Here is a 23672-nt window from a genome sequence, read left to right on the forward strand (position 1 = left end):
AGCAACTGGATGTCAACACTACATAGCAATAAAGCCACTAGGAGATGGCCACTGTGGGGAGCAGGACCATCTTGTTCATGTTCCTCCTCTTCTTCCACTTGCATATTGGCAGGACTTCAAGCACAAATGTGGATTCTTGGACCAAATGAAAGAATGAACTTATGGTGACCAGCAGAATGAGGCCTCAAAGTGATTTTAACCTGAATTCTAGAGGGAATAGATCCTAATTTGAGACTCTGATACAGTGGAGCCAGACAAAGGCTTCTGAAGACACACCTAGTACATCTTGCTTGCACTGGCACCCACTCAGCACAGGTGCAGGAACATGGGTGATGGCAGGGCGGGGGGGCACAGTGCACGGCCAGACCCCTCCTCACAGATGGCGATGATTGAGAGGAACTTACCATCACCATGACTGTGTTTTACAACTTTTACAGCAGAGAAATCTGAAATTCAGCGTATGGTTGGACCTAAAGTCCAAGGAAGAAGCTCCACCCTGTGCTTTGGTAGCCCAGTTGCTAACATGCAGCATCTGTCTCGTCACTGGACAGAGGCACTGACACGTGAGGAGATGCAGACAAGCTCTGTGGGGGTGTCTCCACTGCAGGACTCTTAGGTACAAACAACAGCATCTATCCCTAGGACAAAAAACACATGGGGCTGATTTGGGAGATAAAACCCTCACATCAAGGCTGGGATTCTTAAACAACTCTAAAAAATCATAATCACTTTCTGGGGCAATGCTGTAAGGGGTCACTGACACAGATGCAAAATATAAATGGCACAGTTAAAAAGTTGTCTTACTTAAAAAAATAAACTTGGAGGTGGGGGGGCGGCCTGAGTGGCTCAGTTGTTAAGCATCTGACTTCCGCTCAGGTCATGATCTCAGGGTTTGTGAGTTCGAGCCCCAAGTTGGGCTCTGTGCTGACAGCTCAGAGCTTGGAGCCCATTTCAGATTCTGTGTCTCCCTCTCTCTCTCTGTCCCTCTCCAGCTCACACTCTGTCTTTCTCTCTCCTTCAAAGACAAACATTAAATTTTTTAAAAAAATAAATAAACTTAGGGTTTTTGTTGTTGTTATTGTTGTTTTAAGTTCTTTAATTTGGTCAGATGTGAACTAAACTATTTACACAAAATAAAATATCTTTTGCTAATAAATTTTACCTATTTTGGCCAGTATTCCCCATTAACAATTTCAAGATACAGGCAACAGGTTCTGTAATAATTTTACAGGATGTTATACAACGAAAGCTCAAAGCTTACTCTCCAGACAATAGCAGTCTGTTTTCTATTAGAACTATCAAAGATAACATCAAACCTTTGGAGGTTATCAAACTTCCTTTAATGATAGACATCCCTTGAAGTTAACCAGATGAGTTTCCGGTCTATTTTTTTCCCCCTTTAATAGTTATCAGTAGTTTTGGAAAAAAACATTTTTCAAGTTAATTCTCAGGTTTCAGAAAATACCACACATGAAAAGGAAACATTAAAATCTATACTACTGCCAAAATGTTCTTCTGAAGATGTAGATTCCACGTGACCTGATTGGCTACATCCCATTACCCAAATTTCCCCAAATGACTTTTTAGAATCCATACGAATTAGCACATCAAAAGGATACCCAAAGTAACAGGCTTGTGTTGTTTCATGCTGACAGGACATCTGCCAGGCAGTCATGCCCTGCTGCTGAAGAGCATTCAGCATCATCGGTGCAAGACAGAGGCTGGGAAGGCAGACCTCCACCAAGCCCAAAGGGGCTGGTCACTCAGGTAAATGTATTAAGAGTCGCTATAAAATAAAGCACCACCTTTAATTTATCTGCTTCATAAACAGAGAAGGGGGCTGTGGGGTGGGAGAATGTCATGGGGTTTGTGGCCAAAACACATGAGCAGGACTCCTTTTCTTAGTCATGTTGAGACACCTCCCCCCTCTCCCCAGGGCAAGGTACTTAACTTGACCTTCAGTTTCATCATCTGTGATAAGAGGGTAACACTGTCCCTGCATCTCCCTTCCCCCACTTCAAAAGGTCTGAGAGGTGATGCTGTTGGAAGCCTGGCTTAAATCATGAAGTGCCATGGAAATGTGACTCATGTGCATAGAAGGTTTCCTTGGCATCTGAGGGCCTTTCTGAACCATATCTTAACACAAGATGTAGCCTCAGGAGCATATGCGACAAACAGACAGTGACAGTTTGGTGGTCTGCTCTGCCTCTGCCTGTCTACATGATCCATTCCTTACTCCCATACAGAGTAAGTTCATCAGGGCTAGGACATGCTCTGTTGGTGGATGATATAATTTAAGCACCCAGAGAAAAACTTAACCAAGTTGCACAAGCTGACACGGGAATAAAAATTCCTCATTTAAATGCAGAATTTGCCTCTACAAAAACCAGTTATCTTCTCTCAGATTTCTAAGAATGTTTATTAAAGTGACTTTAGATTTTTGTTTGACCCAATATCAACCCAAAATACACTCTATTGCCATTGTAACTTTATTTACCCTACCTGAAAAACCTCACTCTGGCTTCTCCCTGACTGGAAAGTGTTGTATTTTTTGAAAAGCTCAAGTCTCTCATACATAGAAGCTAAGGATCCCTATGACCCAGCAATTCTACTCCTAGGTATGCACCCAACAGGAATGCATCCAAATGTTCAGCAAAAGACATGTTCTAGAGTGACCAAAGCCACAGTGCTTAGAAGAGTCCAAACTGGAAACTACCCAAATGCCCACCAAGAGTGAATATCCAGGGTGCCTGGGTGGCTCAGTCGGTTAAGCCTCCGACTTTGGGTCAGGTCATGATCTCACGGTTCTCGTGAAGTCAAGCCCAGCATTGGGCTCTGTGCTGACAGCTCAGAGCCTGGAGCCTGCTTCAGATGCTGTGTCTCCCTCTCTCTCTGTCCCTCCTCCCCTGCTCATCGTGCTGTCTCTCTCTCCCTCAAAAATAAATAAAAACAGTAATATATGTCTATATCTATATCTATATCTATATCTATATCTATATCTATCTATTATATATATTGTTTAAAGAGTTAATATCGTACACACTGAGACTTAATGAGCTACAAACACACACAAACACCTGGATAGACTCTGTCAACATAATGGGAGGTGAAAGAAGCCAGAGATGCATGCATCTGTGTGATGCATGCATGTAAAGCATCAACAGGCCACACCAACCTAGGGTGTGAGAAGTGATAATAGTGCTTCCTCCGGGTGGGCTCCTGGGGTGCTGGCGTGTTCTGCATCTTGACCTGCGTATGGATTACAAGGGTGTGTTTAGTTTGCGAACATTTATCAAGCTGTACACTTACGATGTGCACCTTTTTTTCTGTGTGAGGTCATGCTTCTATAAAAAGATGTAAGCCAGGGAGAGGAAATGGTTCTCTCATGCCAATCCCAGGACTTGGTTTTTCCTACCAGTCAAGTCAGCAAGAGGACAGATTTTCCTCAGCCAGCTGTGAGGGCGAGTCCCTCGGGGGGCCCAGCAGGCACCTGGCCCTCTGATGGCTGGTTTCAGCACAGGCTGTGTGAGGGGGGAGGGGCAGGGTAAGAGGATGTCCTGCAGGCCAGGAATTAAGGTATGCCATTTAACTGGATTGCAAATGCACTCTGAATTCTGACAAGATTCGTGACTCTCTCCAAATTTATGGTGACTCACCTGTGATCTCGTCAAAACCGTGACAAAACTCTGACCTACTTAGTGCTAGGAAAGTATCTGTAAATGACATTGCTGCTTCCCTATTTAAAGCATGTCTTTCATGACTTAAGCAAGAGCATAACAGAAGAAAATCCCAAACTCACTGCATTCTGAAAGATGGTTTTACATTTGTTGCTTGCCCCCGAAGATCCCAAATGCTAATGTGACATGCATGGTAATCAATGCTTTGGATACCCCGAAGGCAAGGGCTGAGGGTTAGGGTGAGACACTGCTGAGCATGAGCCCTGGGTCCACATGTCCCACCTCACAGCACCACTACGCAAACCCCACTCCACAAAAGGAACAAGAGGGAAGCCAACCAGGCCTGGCCACTGCAACACTGCCCCCCAGGACCAACCCTCCTGATGGCCGAGGAGGACAACATCCTCAAAAAGTACCTTGAACACCCAGAAACAAAACTGTCACCCATGCTCTCAGGAATCTTTCATCTCACGTGTGACAAAACTGTTTTAAATATTTTGTCAAAAATAAAAACTCCAATCAAGGCTTCATTAACATGGTCTCTTTAAAACATGTCCCGACAGTGATTTTTTTTCCACCTGTGCTATGTTTTCAGTTCTTTAAAAACTTACAACTTCAAAATGAAAGTCTGTACCATTTCCACTTAACAGGATTACAGCAGGCAATGCCCATGTTTTCTGCAAACATCTGTGGCAGCATCTCAGATGAGCCCTTGCTGAGCTTGGTGACAATGCACAAACCCTAACTGGGTCACTTACTCTTTTTGGCCTGTTTACTTACATATATATTTTTTTCTGTTCTATGACTCAAACCAAATAGTTTAAGGACAGGCAGGGCTAGCCTGTCACATACAGTATGAGGCCTGGCAATGCCCCTCCATCCCATGTGGGATGGGCTTGAGCTCTGCACCAAAACAGTCCTTTCAACGGCAGGGTATCTCCCAGCCAATGCATGCAGACTCTGTGAGGACTGCCCTTGGGACAGAAGCGCCATGGCCTGGGGTGAGTGGAGTCATATACCAGAGCTTTCAAACCAGAGTTTATTCATCCTCCCTGTGAAGCCTACCCAAAGTTGCAATGACATATTCACTTTGGTGGTGAATTTGAAAATCAGGGAGGATTATTATGACCCTTAGTCACTCATCATTTCAAATGCCTTCTACAACTTTCCTATAAATAAGTTGGTTTCTTGCCATCCAAACGCCTTCCCGTTCCCATCTTACTGCTTACTTTAAAATAACAGTAATTCTTACCACTGTCGTTTAACATAGTGTTGGAAGTCCTAGCATCAGCAATAAGACAACAAAATGAAATAAACAGCATGAAAACTGACAAAGAAGTCATCAAACTTTCACTTTTCACAGACGGCATGATACTCTACATGGAAAACCCAAATTCCACCAAAAGGCTGCTAGAACTGATACATGAATTCAGCAAAGTCACAGGGTACAAAATGAATGTACAGAAATTGGTTGGATTTCTATACCCCAATAATGAAGCAACAGAAAGAGAAATCAACAAACTGATCCCATTTATAAGGCACAAAGAAATGGATAAAATATTCCATGCTCACGGATTGGAAGAACAAATATTGTTAAAATGTCAATACTATCCAAAGCAATCTACACATTCAATGCAATCCCAATCGAAATAGCACCGGCATTCTTCTCAAAGTGAGAACAAACAATCCTAAAATTTGTATGGAACCACAAAAGACCCTGAATAGCCAAAGTAATATTTAAAAAGAAAACCAAAGCAGAAGACATCACAATCCCTAGCTTTAGCCTCTACTACAAAGCTATAATCATCAAGACAGTATAGTATTGGGACAAAAACAGACACATAGACCAATGGAATAGACAGAGAACTCAGAATTGGACCCACAAATGTATGGCCATCTAATCTTTGACAAAGCAGGAAAGAGCATCCAATAGAAAAAAGTCTCTTTAACAAAAAGTGCTGGGAGAACTGGACAGCAACATGCAGAAGAATGAAACTAGACCACTTTCTTACACCACACACAAACATAAACTCAAAATGGATGAAAGACCTAAATGTGAGACAGGAGACCATCAAAACCCTAGAGGAGAAATCAGGAAACAACCTCTTTTACCTCAGCTGAAGCAATTTCTTGCTCCAAACGCAAGGGAATTAAAAGCAAAAATGAACTACTGGGACCTCATCAAGATAAAAACCTTCTGCACTGCAAAGGAAACAATCAACAAAACTCAAAGGCAACCAACGGAATGGGAAAAGATATTTGCAAATGACATATAAGATAAAGGGTTAGTATCCAAAATCTATAAAGATCTTATCAAACTCAACACCCAAAAAATAAATAATCCAGTGACAAAATGGGCAGAAGACATGAATAGACACTTTTCCAAAGAAGACATCCTGATGGCCAACAGACACGTGAAAAGATGCTTAACGTCACTCATTATCAGGGAAATACAAATCAAAACCACATTGAGATATTACCTTACATTGGTCAGAGTGGCTAAAATTAACTACTCAAGAAACAACAGATGCTGGTGAGGATGAGGAGAAACAGGAACCCTCTTGTACTTGGTGGGAATGTAAACTGGTGCAGCCGCTCTGGAAAACAGTGTGGAGGCTCCTCAAAAAATTAAAAACAGAACTACCCTAGGTCCCAGCAATAGCACTAGTGGGAATTTATCCAAAGGATACAGGAGTGCTGGTGCATAGGGGCACATGTACCCCAATGTTTACAGCAGCGCTTTCAACAATAGCCAAATTATGGAAAGAGCCTAAATGTCCATCAACTGATGAATGGATAAAGAAGATGTGGTTTATATTTACAATGGAATACTACTTGGCAATGAGAAAGAATGCAATCTGGCCATTTGCAGCAATGTGGATGGAACTGGAGGGTATTATACTAAGGGAAATAATCCAGGCAGAGAAAGACAGATACCATATGTTTTCACTCATATGTGGATCTTGAGAAACTTAACAGAAGACCATGGAAGAGGGGAAGGGGGGAAAAAAGAGGGAGAAGGAGAGAGGGAGGCAAACCATAAGATACTCTTAAATACAGAGAACAAACTGAGGGTTTATGGGGGTGGTGGGGGAGAGGGGAAAATGGGTCATGGGCATTGAGGAGGGCACTTGTTAGGATGAGCACTGGGTGTTGTATATAAGTGATGAACCACGGGAATCTACCTCCAACACCAAGAGCACACTTTACACACTGTATGTTAGCCAATTTGACAATAAATTATATTAAAAAATAAAATAAAACAAAATAACAGTAATTTTGGGGTGGCTGGGCGGCTCAATCAGTTAAGCATCTGACTCTTGGTTTTGACTCAGGTCGTGATCTCTCAGTTTCATGAGTTCAAGGGTCTGTTCTGACAGCACGGAACCTCCTTGGGATCCTTTCTTCTCCTTTCTCTGCCTCTTCCCTGCCTGTGTGGTCTCTGTCTCCCTCAAAATAAATAAACTTAAAAAAAATAGTAATTTTTAAAAGCAGAATTCTTTTTTTTAATATATAAAATTTATTGTCAAATTGGTTTCCATACAACACCCAGTGCTCATCCCAAAAGATGCCCTCTTCAATACCCATCGCCTACCCTCCCCTCCCTCCCACCCCCCATCAACCCTCAGTTTGTTCTCAGTTTTTAAGAGTCTCTTATGTAAAAGCAGAATTCTTTAACACATCGCCTTCCTCATCTCATACGGTACTGGCCATTCCCTCACTGGGGTTGGACTGCATACACCTGTACATTTTCCTGACATCTGCACACACCTTGTTCCATGCCCTAGACTTCTCTATCTCGAGGAGAAGTGAAGTTAAAGAGGCTGCTGAGCCTCTGGTTGTCCTACCCTTGCTCTGTCCAAATCTTTCCAACAGGTGAAGGGATACAAGTACCCATGGTAACCAGCTGGCAATGCTGGAAGGGGCAGCCTTCTTGCTCCTCTGTCCCCATGAAGCTGGCTGCATTCTGGCTCTGCGTGATGTGTCCCATTGGGGACAGAGGAGCCAGCCTGGGGCAGAAGAATCCTTCTCAAAATAGGCCCCTCTTTATAGATCCTAAGAACTCAGTGAGCACAGGCAGGTAGCCCAGCTGGTGAAAGGCCCAAGATGGGGCCAGCCTGGGACATCCTTGACCACCCAGTATTCTCCCTACCAGGCCCCTCCTAGAGCCTCTCGAGATACTGCATCCCTTCCTGCTCTTCCCACACCCTCCAAGACCTTGTGGGATCCTACGTTCTATTTTTTTAATGTTTATTTACTTTTGAGAGAGACAGAGACAGAGAGAGACACAAACAGAGTATGAGCAGGGGAGGGGCAGAGAAAGAGGGAGATACAGAATCTGAAGCAGGTTCCAGGCTCTGAGCTGTCAGCATGAAGCCCAACATGGGATTCAAACTCATGGACTATGAGATCATGACATGAGCTGAAGCCAGATGTTTAACTGAGCCACCCAGGTGCCCCCAAAACCCCATGTTCTAAGCTGGCCCTACACACAGATGAGGAAAGGCCTACGTAGGCCTAGAGAGGCAAGTGTTCTGAGTGTAGCAATAGAAGCTCAGTAGACTCCACAGGGGAGAAGCAGCAGCAGGATGGGGAGGAGGAAGAAGAGGAGACATTGTTCTGGGAATGGCAGATCACAAGTGGGCCCACAGACCTGGGGTTGCATCAGATGCATTCTCAGAACCATGGTCCACAGAGTGCAGAACTCCTGGTATTCAGCTGTTCCTGGGGCTGTTTCCTCCTGCTTCTACTTGCTCCTCTCTCTGCCTCTGACTGGCTCTGATCCACTAGGAATCCTGATCTTAGGAACTGGATCCACACAACTCCTTCCTGGTTGGCTGAAAAATTTCTATTAGGCCAAAAGCAGTCACTGGTATACCTGGGGCCCAGACTGTCTTTTATTTTTCTTTGGTGGAGGTTTGAAGAAAGGATGTGGAATCATAACGTGCTTGAGTACACTTCCACTAAGAAAGCTGGGATGAGAAAGTATGACACAGACCAGGGCAAAATTGCAAAGGGGGCTCACTGGAAACCAACAGAATAGGAATAAAGGGAAAGCGCTGGCAATGGCACTCAGGAACAAAAATGGGCAAGAAGTGCAGCTCTCTGAGTTTTGGTGATCTGCCATGCTGTGCTGGAACTATTCACCTGCTTGCCCTGGAACAGGTCCACAGAAAAGCCACGGTGCCCAGCCCTCAGGGAGCCCTCGATCTATAATCAGTTCACCAACCGCAGCACATTCAGTTGATGTGTGCCATGTGGCCACAGAAACCTCAGTTTAAGAGGAATATTTAATACTGTGGAAAAGGCTCAAGAAGTAACACCAGGTAAAGAGGAAAACAAAACCAGATGAAATATTCTTTGCACACAAGATTACCTTTTTTCCAATGGGTATTTTTCCAAAGAGTATTTTCTACTTTTGCAAAGAAGAAAGTTTGAGACAAAACGTCTTTTGAACTGAGATAACACAAAGCCAAGGGCAGCACAATTCAGCCAAGATTAAATGTAGAGACAGAGTGAATAAAATGCCGAGAGATGAGAAAGCAAGATGCCCAATGGGTCGGCCATGTCTGTCATCTGCTGGCTGGATCAGTCTGCATGGTATGAGTGCTGAACGTCATGGTTTGATATGACTGCAGACAAAGTTCAAGATGTCACAGGGGGATACTTGGGGACATTTAACATAAACTCATGACCACTTCAAACATCCTCCCAGGAGTAAATACGGGCAACTGGTACTGTGTGCCCCTGGGACAATTCCACCTCATTCCCAGGATGCAGAAGAACAGCATGTAGAGCAGGACCACGGCGAACGCTTGACTGATGTGAGTACAGACAGAAATGCACAAAGGGGTGCAGTAACACGTCGAACAGCAAGATGAGTGCTGTTCAGTGCTAAGTACAACTAATGGTGTCCCCACTCATTGTTGCTATGATTACCAGGAGAAGGAGGCTAACTGTGAAGACTCCAGGTCATAGTAATTTGGTAACAGGTTCTATACTCCCAGGAAGTAAAGTGACCTCAGACTCCAAATTTACTGGGTGCATGGTCTTTTCCTTGGTGGGTAGGTGAGGTTACTGCAAGACTTTTTGGGGGTATTAATGGTACAAAGGAGTAAAACACAGGTAATTATCTTCTTTTGGAGATCGAAAGAATTTTTCCTATGCCATGACCATGAAAAACACCTGCAGATCTTTGGGAGGTAGGACTCTAACTACAGGGTTCCCAGGAAAGCACACACTCTTTGATGGGAGGGCATAGTTTAATGGTACAGTGACTGAGGGGCAAGCAGAGAAAGGCTTGAAGAAGGGAAACCATAAAATGTGTCATGAGAGAGGTTGGAATGCTTGAAGGGCAGTCTCTATGAGGTATCCAGAAAGGGGCAGGGAAGCTAGCAGCCAAGATGGGGGCAAGGCAGTCATGTGCTGTGGTGTAGCTGGGATAATGGCTGATAAGGTAGAACAGTCTGTATGGGTGCAGTGTCTAACCTTGAACTTCAAGTAATAGTTTCCCAATTGTAGGCAACACTCTAAAAATGTTCTGTGCTTTTATTTTATTTTTAATTTTTTTTTTCAACGTTTATTTATTTTTGGGACAGAGAGAGACAGAGCATGAACGGGGGAGGGGCAGAGAGAGAGGGAGACACAGAATCGGAAACAGGCTCCAGGCTCTGAGCCATCAGCCCAGAGCGTGACGCGGGGCTCGAACTCACGGGCCGCGAGATCGTGACCTGGCTGAAGTCGGACGCTTAACCGACTGCGCCACCCAGGCACCCCCTGTGCTTTTAAAAAAAGTCTTTTCCAATGGAGTTTGGTAAAGAACCTCAGTTGCATATCATCTGCCCAACAGGTTTGAGAATATTCCAGCCATCAATGTATGCATTGCCTTCCTCCTTTCTCTGCACTGACCCAACACTCACCTCCTGAAGTACTGTGTGGTCTTCTACACCCAAGCTTTGCATTTTCAATCTTGTTTATAGGGAAAAAAAGAAGCAAACAAACAAACTTCCAGAAAATACAACACAGTCAGTTGCAAAGGGTCAGTCAGTACTGTGCCTCTGAGCAGCTGACAGGGTTCCCCAATGCACCCAATACTGCTCCATCTACGACTGAGCACTCAGTCAAGAAACCGCTCACTGGGAATTCCTAAGCCTTGGCACACAAACAGACTGGTCACTGCCTTGTCCTTTGGTGGCTCTACTTTCCAAGCTGTTCCCAACTTCAGGGTAAGACACCTATTCAACACACCCATGGTGTCTGTGCCTTGTGGCTAGCTCTGTCCTGACCCCCACACTGAGGACATCCCTGTCTCATGCAAAGCACTTCCACAGCCCTCACTGAAGACTGCATGACTACAGATAAAGGGTACAGGCTCAGATGGTCCTCAGCTCAGATAGCCACCTAGAGCCTGAGAAAACACAACATGAAACAACTCCCCTCAAACAGGGGCGGCAGACCCAGAGAACAGCAGGACCAGGCCCTCCACCCCCACGAAGCCCACCATCACCAAGATGTTCAGGTAACAGATTATTACTCACAAACTATAACATACTGTTTCAAGAGATGGATTCAAGCATTTTTTTTAAGTGATCAAAACTCTATGTAAACAGTATGACACTTTTTAAAAGACTAAGGATGTAGGAAATGAAGGGAATTCATGGAAATGAGTAATATAGTCACAGAAATAAAAAGCCAAGCAGCTGGGTTTTATAGTGAGTTGACATACACTAGACAAAGGGCAGATTCACAAAGTGGAAGGCAAGGCTGAACAGACTATACAGAATGAAGTATAGAACACTAGAAGAAAGATAATGGGAGAGAAGGTCGAAAAAATAAGAGTGGAACAAAAAGGACTGATAAATGAGTAACTGGAAAAGAAAAGAAAGGAGGGTAGTGGTAACAGGCAATCTTTGAAGAGCTAGTGGCTAATAATGTCCTAGAATTGATGCCAGCCATGAGTCATCTATGGGGGGAGGCCCCCAGAAACCACTAGATGGACATCTCATTCTCTTATCTTCCCAGGTATCCGAGGAAGCTTCCAGAAGGCTACATTCACCAAGATCTTGCTCATTCTGGTTGTATAAGTGACCCCAGGGTGTAGTCCTTCCCACACACCAGGTATATTTTGCTCTTTCTCCGTGTTTGCAACAGCACAGTGATGGTATTGATCATTTCAACTGATTCTTGGGTGCCACTGACTTCCTGTCTACAGGGCTGTGGAACTCAACCCTGATGGCTTCTCTGAAGCCGTGGACCACTGGTTACTCATCGCCATGACTGACAACACCTGTGTACTCTATAAAACAGTAGGCAGATGGATAAAGAGAAAAAAAAAAGTATTCGGTCTCAGCTTACTGTCTTTTTGTGCATGGTGGATGCCCCCCCTCCAAGCAAGTGTAGACAATGATGTGTGAGCTCTATTCCTTCTACACCACGTGGCTGGCAGGTGCCCCAGGTACAACAGGCTGAAGGATGTGCCCTAGAGAACAGCCTGCAGTGGGCCTGACTGGGGCGAAGTCCTCACCAACTCATATTCCTTAGGATTTAGGACTTCATGATTTTAAGTTTAGCAAGATGGAGAAAGTGCAAAACTGAGGGTTGTTAACATGTAACAAAACGTAATGTTTATAACAAGCAAATATATCCTCAAGTACTGCAAGTAAGCTATTCCAAAATGTACTTTAAATCAATAGATTTGCATGCACTAAGAGTTTGTAAGAGAATGCAAAATGTTCATAAGCTTCAACTCAACCCAACAAAGCTAGGGCACACCTCCTGGGTGTGAAGAACTAATTTGGGTGCTTGTAAAGACAGTTTCTGCTTCATGAGGTAGACAACTAGCAAACTGTGTGCCCCTTTAACTTGGCTCACCCGAACAGGGACATCTGCCTCCCAGAGTGGTTGTGAAATGTAAACCAAATAACGTCAATAAAGCACATGGCAGTCAGTGACACTTGCTCTTCCTGCTATGGATTACAGCATTTCTTTAATATTCATTAGTGATTAACACAGGAAGTATTCATTCAAGCCTTTATTGATTTATGTCCAAAAGGCCATCAGATTTCCAAGATACAGGTGGTTGGTCACCCCAAGTCCATTGAGACACAGCAAGTGTGGGATCAGGTCACACAAGTGGAGGAGGCCTAGGCCAGATGTCTAGTGCAGTACCTGTCTGTCTCCTTCCTCCAGGCTGCTGTGCAGGGGAGGGCCTTGGGGATGCTAAATGTCTAATATGATAGCTTCTCTAACAGTAAAGCTTTTGTGCAAAAGTGTTCTGGAGTAAAATAAAACCTCTTCTTAGAAAAGGAGCTCCCAAATTGCAAACACTAAACAATGTTCAGCCCCTGTGAAAAACTGACCTGTTTCGCTTGCTTAAAGCATAAGGAGTTCCCAAAAATTATAAGCAAAATCCCTCAGCATCCACACAACCATGGTGTGATGAGACAGAAGCTTCTCCTGAAGGGTTTACTTATCCATACTTTCTTTGAAAGCCCCCAAAACAATGGAAAGACAGAGTAAGAACTATAAAGAGAAACATATTCTACCCTCAGTGAATCAGAGACAGACACAAGAACAAAGCGCAAACCACCAAGTGTTCCAGAACCCATGTGGTCAGGAATGGACACAGCAAGCCAGTGCCTACCTGCTGACCCCTGGGCGGGGGGGGGGGGAGTCAGACTCCTCTGGGAGAAGTGGTCGGCATTGATGTGGCTAGTCATGAAAGATCTTACGGACATGGGAACAGAGACACTGAGTAAACCTCCACCTGTGAATCTGGCTTCATACAGAAAGAAAAGAAGGCAGCAGATATGAGACAGGAACACAAAAGGTCTGCTTGGAGCCACACCCGACTTAACCATGAAAATCTAGGGAACACAACCCTACTGGGCAAAGAAAATACATCTGGAGAAAGTGTATTCCAGGCCACAAACTTGGATTGAATGTACACCTGCCCCAGCATTACCCCCACCTCCATTCTTCAACAAATAACCCACCATATTAAAAAAAAATGACTAAAATCACAAAGTAACCAGTACAGGAATCGGGCATAGAAACGTGGATGGAAAAGGAGGGAGAGAAGAATGAGCAGATGAGGATGGGTGAGGAAATATTCATAAGGAAATAGGTGAAGAGTCTTTTCAGCAAAATATCCCCCTTAGTCTCTGTTAGTTTCCTATTACTGCTATCAGAAAATCACTACAAACATGGTGGCTTAAAACAACAGAAATGTCCTACAGTACTAGAGATCAGAAGTCTGAAATGGGTCTCACTGGGCTAAAATCAAGGTATTGCAAAGCTGCCTTCAGGAGGCTCTAGGGGAGAATCTGCTCCCTGTATTTTCAAGTTTCGAGAGACCACCACTATTCTTTGGCCTGTGGTCCCCTTCCAGGAACTGCATCATCCAACCTCTGTTGCCATCCTTACATCTCCTCTCTGACTCTGACCACCCCCCTTCCTTTCTTGAAATTACAGCAGGCCCACCTGGATAATTCAGCATAAAATCCCCATCTCAAGACTTAATCATACTGGCAAGGTCCCTTCTGCCACATGAAACAACATATTCACAAGTTCTGGGGACTAGCACGTGAACATCTTTGTGGGGGGAGTCCCTATTGTGCCTACCACAGGAATAACTTTTTTCCTTGCCTTTTTCAGCATCTAGAGGCCACCCCTTGCCTAAAACAACATCAGGACAAGTCTTTCTCACAATGATACCTCTCTGGCTCTCCTTTGTCCACATTCAAAGGCCCTTCCAAATTACACTGGGCCCTCCCAGTAATCCAGGATAAAGTCTGATTAGCAACATTAATTCCATACCTTTCTTTTGTCCAAATTCCTTACTTTTTTAAGATTTTGTTTTAATTTTTATGTTGAGAGAGAGAGAGAGAGCAACTGAAAGAGAGAGCACACAAGTGGGGAAGGGGCAGAGAGAGAGAGAGAGAGAGAGAGAGAGAGAAAGAGGGAGACAGAATCCCAAGCAGGCTCCACACGGCCAGTGCAGAGCCTGATGCAGGGTTAGAACTCATGAACCACGAGATTATGACCTGAGCTGAAGTTGGACACATAACTGACTGAGCCACCAGGCACCCCTCTTTTTTCTCAATTCCAAGTCTCCTCTTCTTTGTAAAGTGACACATTCGCAAATTCTGGGGATCAGGAGAATATCAACATCTTTGATGAACCATTATCCTACCTACCACACTCTCCTAAAAGATTTTAAAAATCAAGGACAGAAAGAGAAGGAGAGCTTGGGGGAAAAATGGAGAAATAAAAAATAAGATAAATGGGGTATGGATGCACACCACACTAGAACCAATTGAATAAAAGAATGAAAACAATCAACCAAAGAGACAAGCAAATGAAATGGGAAAGGATATGAAATATCAAGTTAATTAAAGAGATGACAGGACACAGAATAAATAGTACTTATATAATTAACATTTTTGAATTATTAACAGAAAAAGGTCAATGATAGAATAAAATAAAACCTCTGAAATAAAGTGTCTTGTCTCTGTTAATGAAGGGGTATACTGTGTTTGTTTAACAGAAAGTGATACAGCAAGATCAGCATCCAGAAACAGCCTGGTGAAATTACTAAACTAAAAGAATCATACGAACAACTAGGCCAAAAACAGATTGAGTTCAAATTTCTGCACAATAATGCTCAGTGCTAAAGGACAGAAGAAATATTTCTATACAGTTTTAGAGGACTAGTGTGACTCAAGAATTTTATATTCACATATATATTCAAGAGCACTTTTTTTTCATTTTTAAGAGATATTTTGAGACTTGCAAGAATTCTGCAGGTGGGTGTCATGAGCCATGTGGGAAGGGAACAGGGGATCACAACAAACTCTATAATGAACTTCAGATAATTGAAGGGGGAATGAAAAGAAAGCCCTTGAGAATTCCTCTAGAATTACTGATAAAAGCACTGATACTGTGTGATCCTAGAATACATTTAAATATTGCACTAAGACCAAGGACCTGTGCAAACTGAGGTTACCTAGGAGAGGGCAAATGGTGTGCATCTTGGCAATGTCAGGAATTCTAGCATAAACTAGGTAGGGGAAGTGGGGTTGGGAGAGGTCTGAAGGAAGTGTGGCCATGCAATTTAGTCATCTTTCAAAGCAGCAGGGAGTTGATACCAAATCTAAACACAAGGTAGCTGGGGCATCTGGGTGGCTCAGTCAGTTAAGCATCCAGCTGTTGATTTCTGCTTAGGTCATGATGTCATGGTTAGTGGGTTCGAGCCTCATGTCAAGTCCAGTGCTAATGCGAGGAGCCTGCTTGGGATTCTCTCTCCCCCTCTCTCTCTGCCCCTTCCCTGCTCACATGCTTGCTCTCTCTCAAAATAAATAAAAACATTAAAAAAATTAAACAGCACACCTGCAGCACTATAAACAATAGCCTAAGTATGGAAAGAGCCCAAATGTCCATCAATGGATGAATAGATAAAGAAGATGTGGTATCTATCTATCTATCTCTCCGTATATGTAGGTATATATCTACATATATCGACATATCTACATATATATATGTATATACACACATACATACATACACAATGGAGTATTACTTGGCAATCAAAAAGAATGAAATCTTGCCATTTGCAACTATGTGGATGGAATTGGAGGGTATTATGCTATGTGAAATTAGTCAGAGAAAGACAAAACTCATATGACTTCACTCACATGAGGACGTTAAGAGACAAAAGAAATGAACATAACAGAAGGGAAACAAAAATCATATAAAAACAGGGAGGGAGACAAAACATAAGAGACTCATAAATATGGAGAACTGAGGGTTACTAGAGGGGCTGTGGGAGGGGGATGGGCTAAATGGGTAAGGGGCACTAAGGAGTCTACTCCTGAAATCATTGTTGCACTATATGCTAACTAATTTGGATGTAAATTTTTAAAAAATAAGAAAGAAAATTAAAAAAAAGTAAATGCACACACACACACACACACACACACAAATTAAACACAAGGTGGCTAGCAAACCTGTATTCCAGTTTTCCATAACTTTATAGGAACTGAATGAGGCTATATAGCTGCTCCCCAAATCCACATCATCTTCTTCTCCCCATATGGCATGTGCTGAATGAACGGAGGGTGGACCCTCCTACTGGAATGACTACCTGGGATGGCCAATGAATAATCTGGGGATATGTCGGTAATCATAGGCTGACCTACCCAAAATGGGAAAGAGATGTTTTAGGAAATTTCATACTGTAAGAAATAAGATATTTGGCTTAAATTCAGTAAATCCTTCATTATTAAACAAAAATAAATTTAAATGAGTGCTTTTTAAATATCATATATTTATAGACTACAAATGTAATAATCTCCAACATGATCAAAAGGAGAATGGAGAACAATGGGTACTGTATGCTCCTATGTGTTTAAATATACATATAAAAAAAAGATGTTCATGTACTTAGATATTTACAGAATATTTCTAGAAGGATACACAGAAGTAATTAACATTGGTGCCTCCTGAGAGGAAGATTGGGGTCTGGGACTAGAAAATGACACATTTTACTACATATTCTTCTTTTGTTTGAATTCTTTTAACTTGTGCAAATACCAGATTTTTCATTAAAAAGGAAAAGGATTGAATAAGGAAAAATAAAAGAACAAAAATAGTATGGGCCTATTTTTATGGCATAATACCCAGATCTCTACCTCTCTGTATGTCCAGGAAGCATGGTGATGCTGGGGGCAGATCAGGGAAGTTCTGTATTAGTTTTATCTTTCTAGATTTCAGTATTTCTTTTTATTATTATTATTATTTTTTTATATTTCAGTATTTCTTAAGGAACATGTTTTATAAGTTTCCCCAAAACAGATGGTGATGCTCAAAACACCAAGAGCAAAGTGGAGCTCACTCAGGGCTGCCTTCTTAACTTGCCCTCCTCCCCCCCCATATTAACTAAGTTCATCAATAGTCTGCTTAAAAATTAGTATCAGTGGGGCGCCTGGGTGGCGCAGTCGGTTAAGTGTCCGACTTCAGCCAGGTCACGATCTCGCGGTCCGTGAGTTCGAGCCCCGCGTCGGGCTCTGGGCTGATGGCTCAGAGCCTGGAGCCTGTTTCCGATTCTGTGTCTCCCTCTCTCTCTGCCCCTCCCCCGTTCATGCTCTGTCTCTCTCTGTCCCAAAAATAAATAAAAAAAATTAATATCAGTGATGCACACTGAACAAAGGTTTGAATGATTCTTTGGTGCACTACCTAACAGGAAAGCACATGAGTGAATTTTGATGTGTGCCCAAAAGGCCTAGATTTCCCTCTCTGGCTCCAGGATATTTTCTGTCTACAGCCACCTGTGAGCTCATGAAGGTGCTTGCCAGACTTCTCCAGAACTCCTGGACAAGCCCCCCTCCCTTTCCCAGAGGACCTCTAACAGTTGACAGCAAGCACCTGACATCTGGCCTCTGTAGTCCTTGCAACAACCCCGTGAAGTATCCCAACTCACTGTCATTCCAAGATGAGGACACAGAGGATCAGGGTAGTAAGAACCCTCACTAAGGTCCCCAAGATCCCCAGCGAGGGGAGTTGGCTCCACTGGAAAGGAATTAATGCACAGTTGGCTTAGGTTCAGTCTTGATGGAAGAGGGGTTAGGGGAGAAGCCATAGGGAGCCAACAGGTTTCTGGGACCTGCCATCACTTGTGAGGCAAGTGTCACCTGTGGGGACCCTGAGGCTGGGAGAGGACCTGACTCAGCCGGAGACTCATTGCAGGAGGCAGCACCAACAAATATAGAACCCAGTGTGTCCAGGCCCAAAGCACAGCCTCTCCTAGACTCAGGCCCCCAGGGGCCCCCAGGGCTTGAGTTGTCTCACTCAAGCCAGCCTGGGCACTCAGGGGCTCCTCTCGGGACATTCAGATGCCCACATCCTCCCCTGTGGGCACTCATGAAAGCAGAGCATGCTGAAGATGCAGAATCCCACAGGAGTAGCTGGAGAGAGCAAGTGCAAGGCCATTGAGCAGTCTGGGCAGGGGCTAACATGGACCCACTCTGCTCAGTGCCCTGAGCATGGGGATCCATCTGACTGACACTCATGGGGCTGGCCTGGGCCCAGTGCCTGCAAACACTCAGGGTGAGCAGAGGGGTAAGAAACAGGCTTCTCAATTTCATTAGCCCAGGGATTTGGGGAAAACAGTAATCCATTGGAAGGGTATGGGATGGCCTCAGAATGGGGTGGCAGCCTCACACATACCTGATCCCCGGAGAAGTGACCTGCAACCTACCTTCGGTCCACAAGTCTAGCAGATCCAGCAGCAAAATCTGAGGGACATTCTCTATGAGCCACTGAGAGTCATGTGATCACAACAGCAACATTAAAAAAAAAAACACTTCTTCTGTTTGTACAGTCTTACACAACTTACAGAGTACAGCCTATGGTGCAGATGAAGAAACTAAAGCTGGGTCTGAAGGGCTCTGGCTCCCGGAGAACGTGCCTCAGCTGTGGAGCTACGTGGCCCCTGCCTGTACTCTTCCAAAGGGGTGCCTTCACGTGTGGCCTCCCCATCACCCTGGTAGCTGCCCAAAGATGGTGCAGGGTCCCAGTTTTCCTTCTGTCACCCATGCGTAGCCCAGGTCTGCACCCCAGGCCCTTGGTGGAGTTCCCCTGGAGCACTCAGGTGTCCATTCCAGAGGTGCTTTCTCATGTCCTTCCCTGTTGGTCATGGAATGCCACCAGGAATCTAGGGCAAAAGGTCACTCCCTGCTTCCTGGGCAACATGAAGAACTGATGGGTAGGGCCATTGGGAACCTAGGGGTTCCTATATAGGGGTTCCCTATAGCAGGCTTGGCAGCTGTGTGAATTGTCCCATCACACCAGGGAGCAGGTGGCCAACATGCCCTCCTAATAAGAAAATGTGCCTACCTCCCCTGCTCCCTCTTAGGAAGAGTGTGACATGGAGAGCACACACTTTGGGGTCTGGAGGTGTGGATTTGATTCCAGGCTGCGCAGCCACACCTTAAACACTTGACTTTCCCTTGTCTGGTACCCTGGGCATTCCTGTACCACAGAGGGTTAATAGTAGACTGTATTCCCTTCCTTAGTAATGCCTATCCTTAACGTCCTCCAGGGTGTCACACCTGAGCTCCATAGTGCCTGGCAAGTGCACCCAGAGTTTGGGACAGGGAGGAAGGGCCACAGACTTCCCATTCTGATAAAGGGCCTTTCTGCTGAGACGGCAACATTTAACTATGAGCCCTCACTTTGTCATCATGGATACAGTGGTTCAATTCCTTCTTGGGCAACTTTTGCAGGAGAAAGACACTAAAAGGGGACAATGACAGAAAAGGCTAATTATTTAAAGGAAAATTTCCCAGCAGTACTTTATCCAGAAATGTCGTTTCTCTCTCAATACCTTGGGGACAGACCTGAACATCACAGTCTCATGGCTGTGTTGTTACTGCCAGTTGGGTCAATCTTATTCTCTTGAAGAACTGAAATAACATTAAGGCAGGTGATAAGGAATCTTGCTCATCAGCAGACAGTTGAGGTCGGAGGGTCCTGGCAGCTCCATGGGGACCCTTTAGAGCAGGGGGATGAGCTCATCAAGGAGGCATAGGCAGGTAGCAAGAGGGCAGGGAACAGGAGTGGACAGCACAGTCACTGGCCCCGAGTCTTCAGGATGTGGAGGGAGGCCCAAAGAAGGAGTTAGCCCTGAAGTTCCATGCCCCTTGCTCTGCAGCATGGATGGCATAGAACACTTCATTTTTCTCGACTCCTTTGCAACCCCAGGCAGGGAAAAGCGAGGTCTGGAGGATATTTTTTAAAACTCTAGAGTATAATAACTTGTCTTATCAAACAGATGTAGCTAATATTCCCTAAGACTGCATATAGTGTATGTGATATATATAATGGAAAATATGAAATTATAACTCTTCTCAGAATGTACTGTCTGCTGAATGACAAGCAGGTCCCATTACAGAGAATCAGTAAATAATCTGGGTTTTGTTTATTTTGCATACTACCAAACTGGGAGCTAACGTTGGAAAATGTTTCAAATTTTACATAAGCCACATTCTCAACTACAATACTTTTGAACTCATGGGAGCTAAGCAGTTCTAGAAAGAATAATTAAATGTCTAATTTTAATCCCACAGGACTATTAAATGCATTTAACAAACACGAATTGAGAGCCTATTCTGAACAAGGTACCTCAGAGATGTAATAAGGGCTAATGCACAACCCTTTCCTCCATGAACTTGTTGGTCAGAAGGAGGAATATTGTCCACACAACTCATTTCTAAAACATACACACTTGTTAAAATTCTCCTCCACCTGAGAAATGGATACATATGTTTCAAAGAGACATCCCAGTTTTCCTATCTGTTCTAGCAGAACAATGAGTAGGGTTTTCTTGGCCTTGATTAGTCAGCACTTAGAACTAGGGAGTTATTTTGCACAGAATCATAGAGTTAATGTGATATCAGAGGTCAGGCAGCTATATTTCTTCATTTTACATGTGAAATTAAGACCTAAAGAAGGTGCCCAGAGTGGGGGATAAAGCAAGAAGGAGGCCATCTCTGGGCTGGGAATTCTCTCCCTAGCAGGCCGAACCCATCCTTTACCACGGCAGGTGGCAGGCCACGCACAGACACTCACTCATGTCCATGTTTGTAGCCTGGCCCTCCAGTCACTCTGCGGGAATGGAAAGAATCTAATTTAAATGCAACTATACACTAATCTTCTACTAATAAACCCTAAATGTTAAGCATTTAAACCCTAAATGATCCTCCATATCAACCCCTCCCAAGGTGGGTCCTGAAGCTTTAAATGCCCTTTGTGATGATGCATTTCTGAATACACTGCCTGCCAGACTGTTCACAGGATAAGTCAATTCGCTTTTATTTTATTATTGAAGTATAGTTGGCATGCAATGCTATATTAGTTTCAGATGTACAACATAGTGATTTGACTGTTGTATACATTACTCAGTGCTCACCACGGTGAGTGTAGCCACCATCTGCCACCATACAATGTTATTACAATATTATTGACTATGTTCCCTATGCTGTGCTCTCCATCTCCATGACTTATTTATTTTCTAAGTGGAAGTATGTGCCTCTTAATCCCTTTCCCCTGTTTTGCCCATTTCCCAACCCCCTAGGGATAAGTCACTCTTGGTAGAAGAAATCTAAGGAAACCCTGTCTACCTCACCCAGGTGCAGGCAGACGACCCTGAGGAGATGCCCAGGCTGACAATACATGCCACGCCTGACAACCCCAAGTCAACTGGCCACCTCCAACCAAGTAGGACTCAGGACTTAGTTCCCAATCAACACCTCAGACAAGATAGACGTTACAAACAGAAGAGTCAAGTGTATGTGAACTGCAACCCATCCTTGCATTTCCATGCCACAGATTCTCCAAAGGTCCAGTTTGGCATTTTAATTTGCCTACCAATAATTGCACATCCATGGTCCCAAGTTAAATAGCCACAGAGCTTTAACTCAACCTAATAAATGACAGGGCTTGTGAAGGAGCCACTTCCTTCCACATGGGACTGCATCATCCCTGACGTGGCACAGAAACCTCTGTACCCTTCTTCGCCACTGTCAATGCCAAAGACAAGGGATACTCCATGGTCTCAGGGCCCAAAGATTTGTTCTGAGAGTGCCAGCAGGTCTTACAAGGGAGCGTGTTCAGGGTGGGGAGAGTGGTATAGACACTGATCTGGCCACACACTCCCGACAGGGGTAAATGCCAGGATTAGCCACGCTGTCAGGATCTCAGGTCACAGTCAGTGCCCCTCACTGACACTGACTGGCAGAACTCCACCTTGGGAATGCTTTTCTCTTCCCTTTCCCCCATCCCCAAATTGTTCATGCAAGCGACTAATCTTTCATCAATTCCAAGAGTAAGAAAACATGTTTTATAATCATCCAATGAGCCCTTGGGGGCTCAGCAACACCCAAGATATAGGAGACACAGCCCAATTTGGAGGAAGTTTGTGATTTATTTGGATTTAGAGGAATTCCCTTTAGTATTTTTAACAGAGCTGGATCACAATTGTAGATAAACTGTAAAAATCACTAAGTCATAGGAGGCTATCTATCCTTACTGAGGCCTCCTTCTTCCTCTACAAAAAACACAAAGCAAATTCAACCAAGCAATGCCTTGAGTTACAAGCACAAATTGTAAATCCATCAACCGACAAGAGAGAGAAACTGGGCTAGTGATGACTGAGACAGACATACTCCATCTCCGATTCCTTTTATTGGAACAACTGATGGCTCCTTAGGATTTAAGAACTCATTGCATACACTCCCACCTGCTCCTGACCTAAAGCCTGTAGAAGGAGCAGAGCAGATATTCTCTCCTAGGGGGCGGCCTAGGGCTGTGCCCAAGGTCACACAGCTGGTCACCCTGTCCAAGTCAGAGTTGGCAACTTGTCCCACTTATTTTTATTGCTCAGAGGTGATTCCTTCAAGAGTCAGCATGATGTAATTTAAAATACTGGCAAAAAAAAATCCAATTCATATATTTTAAAAAGAGAAAGTTAACTATGTACACCTTGAAAGTGGGAAGACCTTTTTTAAAAGGCATGAAATGGGGCGCCTGGGTGGCGCAGTCGGTTAAGCGTCCGACTTCAGCCAGGTCACGATCTCACGGTCTGTGAGTTCGAGCCCCGCGTCAGGCTCTGGGCTGATGGCTCAGAGCCTGGAGCCTGTTTCCGATTCTGTGTCTCCCTCTCTCTCTGCCCCTCCCCCGTTCATGCTCTGTCTCTCTCTGTCCCAAAAATAAATAAACGTTGAAAAAAAAATAAAAAGGCATGAAATATTACACATGCAGATGAATTCTCAATACTTAAATAATATACATTTCTTTCCAAACTTCAAATCATCACTAGAGAAACTGTAGGGAAATGGATGATCACCGTGGCCTCTGGATCCCCAAGATAAAAGGGTACAATTCAGCTTGGGGCTGGGGGTGGGTTGCAAAACAAGGGGCACATCATGTCCAGGACAT

General features: G+C 44.1%; 1 protein-coding gene across 1 annotated transcript in view; it reads right to left on the reverse strand.

The window, feature by feature from the left end:
• OTUD7A (OTU deubiquitinase 7A) overlaps positions 1–23672 on the reverse strand; it is a 372333-nt gene that overhangs the window by 343248 nt on the left and 5413 nt on the right. The gene's annotated exons all lie outside the window — the stretch shown is intronic.

Source organism: Prionailurus bengalensis, chromosome B3 (genome assembly GCF_016509475.1).
Source record: "Prionailurus bengalensis isolate Pbe53 chromosome B3, Fcat_Pben_1.1_paternal_pri, whole genome shotgun sequence".
Lineage (NCBI taxonomy): Eukaryota > Metazoa > Chordata > Mammalia > Carnivora > Felidae > Prionailurus > Prionailurus bengalensis.